Raw genomic sequence first — 6,234 nt, forward strand, 5'->3', positions numbered from 1 at the left:
CATGAATGACAAAAGCTCTCTAAATCAAAAAGTCCTTCTCTGTGCCTAGCAAAATATCTGAATACAGATAGGAAGAATTAACAACTACTTTGTCATGCAAATAACTCTCTCCCTCTATAATCTATAACAGAGTTGCTGACATATTATTCTCAGATGGTAAAGAACTCAGATGCTTTTGGAACTTGTATACTCCTCTGAATCTTTGCATTGTGGAACAATACCAGGTTTTTTTATCATAGAAAGTGACTGCATGACTTTCCCATAGTCAACATTATATGATCTACCCTGCCTCAGTACCGCACAGGATTAAACTGGACTTCTAAGTGACAGTGAACTTTTTTTACCAGTTAAGCTTTTTACTCTATCTTAACTGTATCCTAGCAAAATGATCACTGTATTGTTCTTAACAAAATAATTCCTCTCTCCCCATAAGGAATTATTAACTCCTGAAAAATGGATGTTGGGGAATGGATTGATGGATTGAACATCAAAAGTTGTCAAATATTTGGGTGCATTAAAATTTCAACTAACAAGCTAGTTGATCAAAACATGCATATAGTCACTGCATAAGCAAAAAACCTGCATTTGCATGCACAAAGACAACATTTTCCCACCCTTAGGTGGGTTTCAGTTAACAAAGATAGCAAATTCAAAATTCTTTCTATAGATATTTTTGAAAATGTAGTTTTTCAATTAATCATTTTTTAAATCCGTTTAAATTCCAGCTGAATAATAGAATACTGGCATGAATTCTAGTTAGATTTTTTTTTAACCTGAAAACTACATATAGGATAAAATGTAGGGATTTTTTCTAATAACTCAGAAAAAGTGATATACTGCCCAAACATAAGTAACGATAGGTTCTTGTGACTGTTTCTTGAAGTAAACCTGAAGATTTGTAAAACATTATGCACAGCTCTCGTTGAAATTAGTGACTGGATTCCAGTTGAACTTGATCTGCCAGCAATGCAAGGCAGCCACAAATCTAATTGCAGAAAATCAACCTGTAATCATCTGCCTGAAGAACTGAATTTGTTGCAAGGTTTATTAACTAAATATTGGAATCTGTTAAGTATTAGAAAGAAAATCTTGATTGTACTTTATGCACCAACAGTCTTATCTTTGGAAGATAGTCATTTCAGTCATGGAGAGTTTTGTTTCAGAAATGACTGAGATTTTGACACAGTATAATGTGTTCTGAGTTGCATATTAAATTTAAAGAAAAAGAAAACAACAGCAATCTTTGGAATGAGACTATTACATTTTACAACACTATATCACAAAGGCAGTATAACATTAAAAATAGCCTATACTCATTCGAAAAACTTTCAGAAAAAATAATGGGTTTAATATATGGAAAAATCATTCTATTATAAACACTGAAAATTTAGTCATATTTGTTTTGAACTGTGTTTATGTTGTCAGATGTAGCCCTGAGAAATAGCAAGTAGTAATTTCTTTTCAGATGTTATAAAAGGTAAAATGGCATAGTAAAACATCCAGAAGGATAAACACCACAGTTCTAGGAAAATAAAAATACTATATGTGTAATAATTTTGAGAATGCTACTGTTGGAAAAACCCAGTCATTTGTGTTCGAGCTATTTAAACTGGTAAGACAGGGAGAGATGGTCCAAGGTAAGTTTAGAAAAAAAGCCCTTTGGATTAGAGACTTCTGTACTAAAATATATGTTCCTCTTGCACTATTAATGAAAATGCTTATCATTACCAAAAATATTTTATTACAAAAGCAGTGTTTCATGGTATGAAAATGGAAAATAACATGTGTTTCTTTTTTTAGGGTTTTTTTAACAGAAGAGACAGTCACAAGTATACTAAAAATTTAAAAAGGAATGCTCAGATAATATTAAAGACAATATATGCAACACTGTGTTGGGTTGACACTGGCTGGATGCTAGGCGCCCAAAGTTACTCTATCCATCCTCTCAGCTAGGCTGGGAAGAGAAAATACAACCAAAGGCTCTTGGGTTGAGAGAAGGACAGGGAGAGCTTCCATCATGGGCAAAACAGACTCAGGGAAATTAATTTCATTTATTAATTAAAATATTCATATATTAATCAAATCCTATCACTGTAATGTGAAATAAACCCTAAACTTTAAAACACCTACCCCCCACCCCTCCCTTCTTCTCAAGCCCAACTTCACTCCTGATTTTGCTCCACCCCCTTCCTCATCAGTACAAGGGGACAGGCAATGGGGGTTGCAGTCAGTTTATCATATGTTGTTTCTGCTTGTCCTTCCTTCTCTTATTCTTCCCCTGCTTCAGCATGGGGTCCCTCCACAAACTTCTCTGGCTTGGGTTCCTTCCATAGGTTTCAGTAATTGAGAAACAGACTGCTCCAGCATGGGTCCTCCATGGGTCACAGGTCCTTCCAGGCTACAGCTCCAGCATGGGCTCCTCTCTCCATGGGGTCACAGGTCCTGCCAGAAGGCTGATCCAGTGTGGGCTTCCCAAGGGTTTACAGCCTCATTTGGATATCCACCTGCTCCACCATGGACCTCCAGGGACTACAGAGGCACAGATGCCTCACCACGAGCTGCACCACCAGCTGCACCACCAGCTGCAGAGGAATCTCTGCTCTGGCACCCAGAGCACCTCCTTCCTCCCCTTTTTCACTGACCCTACTGTCTGCAGAGGTGTTTCTCTTATATGTTATCACTCTTTTCTCCAGTCACTGTTGCCCAGCAGATTTTTTCCATTCTTAAATTTGTTATCCCTGAGGCCTTGGCCAGCAGTGAGTTCATCTTGGAGCTGTCTGGAATTGGCTTTGTTGGACGTGGGGGGAAGCTTCTGGCAATTTCTCACAGAAGCCACCCCTGTAGTCACACTGTTGTCAAAGTCATGCCATGCAAACTCAATGCAATCACACACAAAATCATTCAAATTACTATTTGCTTAGCGTTAGAATATATTGGTACTTTGCTGGATTAGGTGTATGGATCTAAATCTTTCTCCAAAGTAAAGATTAGATAATCAGAAATAGGAATTATATGATTTTGTAATATTTGTTATATTGCATCTATTTAAGTCTTTACACAATTGGAAATATGTAGAAAATAATAAATGATTCTAAGCATGTAGACAAATGTAAAGCCTATCATAGCAGTTTGCAAGTTGAAGCTCTAACCTCTGTGAATTTCAGTCTGTCAGTATCATACAACTGAATACTCATGTTAGAAATATATGTATACGTATGTGTAGAGCACATACACACAGCCAGTAGAAAAATTGCTGAATGCTCAATCTCAAGACAAATATATAGTCTATAAGTTTGAACCGATAAAATCTCTTCAGGAGTGCAGAAAAAAAAGTCAATAATTTTCTAATTACATGGTAATTTTTAACATAAATGGATGGTAAATACCGTAAATTTCTATATGACCAAATTATAATTATGTTTTTATTTGAAAGAGTCATCAAGGAACTGAAGCAGGTAATTAAATTGACTCATCTACTTTCATCAAATTTGTAAAAGTACATAATAAAGTCAGTCAGAAACATGAGTTTGGGGTATATGCTGTTCCCTGGAAATTGCTGGAATTATATTGGTTATAAATATATATGTGAGACTATTTATGTATGTAGGATCCAAAGAACTTTGTATAGGCAAGTCCATTCATTTGAGCAATGTTAGCCCAGACGACAGTTGTTGAAGATCTCTGCCTAGGTTCATACTGAGCGCTAACCTATCCCACCCAAAACCAGTCATAATACAGGCTGAGTCTGGCACCTATTCACCATGCTGTTCCTCTAGCTCTGAAGAAAATGAGGAACACTTTGACCAGGGCAGACAAACAGAGCATGGCACCACGGTGTGTGTGGAAAGGTGCCTCTCTGAAGGAGGAACATTCCACGGTCTGAGTAGAGAGATTTGGAGTCCACATAACCCAGCATCTAGTTACAGCACCCTTCTGTAATCATCTGTACATTGTCAAAGGCACTACCTGACCCTTAAGGTTGTGCTCCAATTGGGAGGACTCCATGATCTACGTGGTGGTGCCTGATACTTCCCCCCAGATGGAGCTGCTGAAGGGAGAGGCTGCATTGCAGACCTCACACTGTGGGAAGTGCCTCGACCCTTTTGCTGTGGCAGGGACAGGCTGCAGATCTGCCTGCAAAAGCTGTGCCCATGTGGGGGACTGCTATTCTTTCATCAGTGATACAGCCTGGAGCAGTCTGACAGATCAAGAAGGATTACAGAGCCCTAGGTGCAGTTGTAAGGGGGCCTGGAGTGCAGGCAGCTTTTTCATTGGTCCTCACAGTCAGAGGGTAGGAATTTGAAAATGCCACTGATATCTAGTAAATTGACAATTCATCAGATTATGGTTAGAGGACTGGTGCCATAGCCAGGGGTTCAGCTACTTAGATTATGGAACTTGTTTTGAGAAACCTGGTCTATGGAGGGCTTATGGGGAACATCTGTCAGAGAAGGGAAAGAGCACCTTTTGTTATAGACTTGCCAAGGTGGTGAAGAGGGCTTTAAACTAAAAAAGGTTTGCTGAAGGAGGGGAACCTCAATCCATCCCACTCCTACCAGTTTGATACCAGCACCACCTCTCCGCCCAGAGCCTGGAGAGGGATTACAGGTCAGCAGGAGGGTACCTGAGGAGCAGCACAAAGGCATCCCTCTCATTTAGTCAGCAAACAGTCTTCATCAAGAGCTCAACTTCAATGCCTATATGCAAGTGCACGTAGGGTGGGGAATAAACAAGAGGAGTTAGAGGTGCACACTAGGATCTTATTGGCATCACAGAGATGTGTTAGGATGGCTCCTAAGACCTGACTGTTGGAATGAAATTATAGAGTATCTGTAGGAAGGATAGACAGGGGAGACAAGGAGGGGCTGCTGTCCTCTGCGTCAATGACCAACTAGAGTTCATAGAGCTTTCTCTGCCTGGGGATAGATGAGAAGCTGACCAAAAGACATCAACTTATGTGGTGCAGTCCTCATTCTGGAGGGAAGGGATGCCATCGGAGGGGACTTGACAGACTTGAGAGTTTGCTCCAAGAGAATCTCATCAGGTTGAACAAGGCCAGGTGCAAGGTCCTACAACCAAGTCGGGGCAATCTCAAACACAAATACAGCCTGGGTGGAGAATGGATCAAGACTAACCCTGGGTAGAAGGATTTGATAGGGGTAGTGGATGAGAAGCTCAATGTGACCTGGCAATGTGCACTTGTAGCCCAGAAAGCCAACCACATCCTAGTCTTCATTAAAAGAGGTGTGACCAGCAGGTCGAGGAAGGTGATTTTTCCCCTCTGCTCTTCTGAGACCTCACCTGGAGTGCTGCATTCCTCTCTGCATTCCTCTCTGAGAATGGGCTGGAGAACCTCTCCTCTGAAGACAGGCTGAGAGCTGGGGTTGCTCATCCTGGAGAAGAGAAGGCTCTGAGGAGACCGCTGTGCACCTTCCAGCACCTAAAGAGGGCCTACAAGAAAACTAGAGACTTTTTAAAAGGGCATATAGTGACAGTATGAGGGGGAATGGATTCAAACTGAAAGAAGGTAGCTTTGGATTATATACAAGGAAAAAATTCTTTACTGTGATGGGGATGAGACACTAGAACAGATTCCCCAGAGAAGCTGTGGATACCCCGTTCCTGGAAGTGTTCAAGGCCAAGTTGGATGGGTCTTCGTGCAACCTGGTGTAGTGAAAGGTGTCTCTGCCCATGGCAGGGGGTGGAACAAGATGATCTTTAAGGCCCCTTCCAACCCAAATAATGTTATGATTCTATGAAATAACTACCTTTCTGATTTTCCTTTCACTTTACATTGACATTTCCCATTTCCACTCCCTGGTTAGAATTTGTCTCTCCTCTTATGCAAGACTTACATGTAATATAGTCTATAAAAATTTTATAAAATGAAACAAAATTTGAAGATCAAAAGTCAACTGGCTTAATGGAATTATAGGAAATTATTCAAAGTATTTGATTGTGTATTTCCTTATGACACTTTAAAAGAAAAATAAAATATATATAGCTAGGACAGAGGAGGAAGTAAGGAGCATAAATGCCCATTATTCTAAAACCAGGTTGAACAAGTACATGGAAACTGTGGAGGTAGATAGACAGCAAAGAATGCATACAGTCTGTAATCATCTCATACATTCATCTAAATTCTGAAAGAAAAAAGTTTGAGATGTCAAAGTATAAATTTCAAATAAATGCTTCGAAACACTGGATTTTTAATATTCTTTTATTTTTTAAGAA

Source organism: Lepidothrix coronata, unplaced genomic scaffold (genome assembly GCF_001604755.1).
Source record: "Lepidothrix coronata isolate B3197 unplaced genomic scaffold, Lepidothrix_coronata-1.0 Scaffold9, whole genome shotgun sequence".
In the NCBI taxonomy this organism is placed as follows: Eukaryota; Metazoa; Chordata; class Aves; order Passeriformes; family Pipridae; genus Lepidothrix; species Lepidothrix coronata.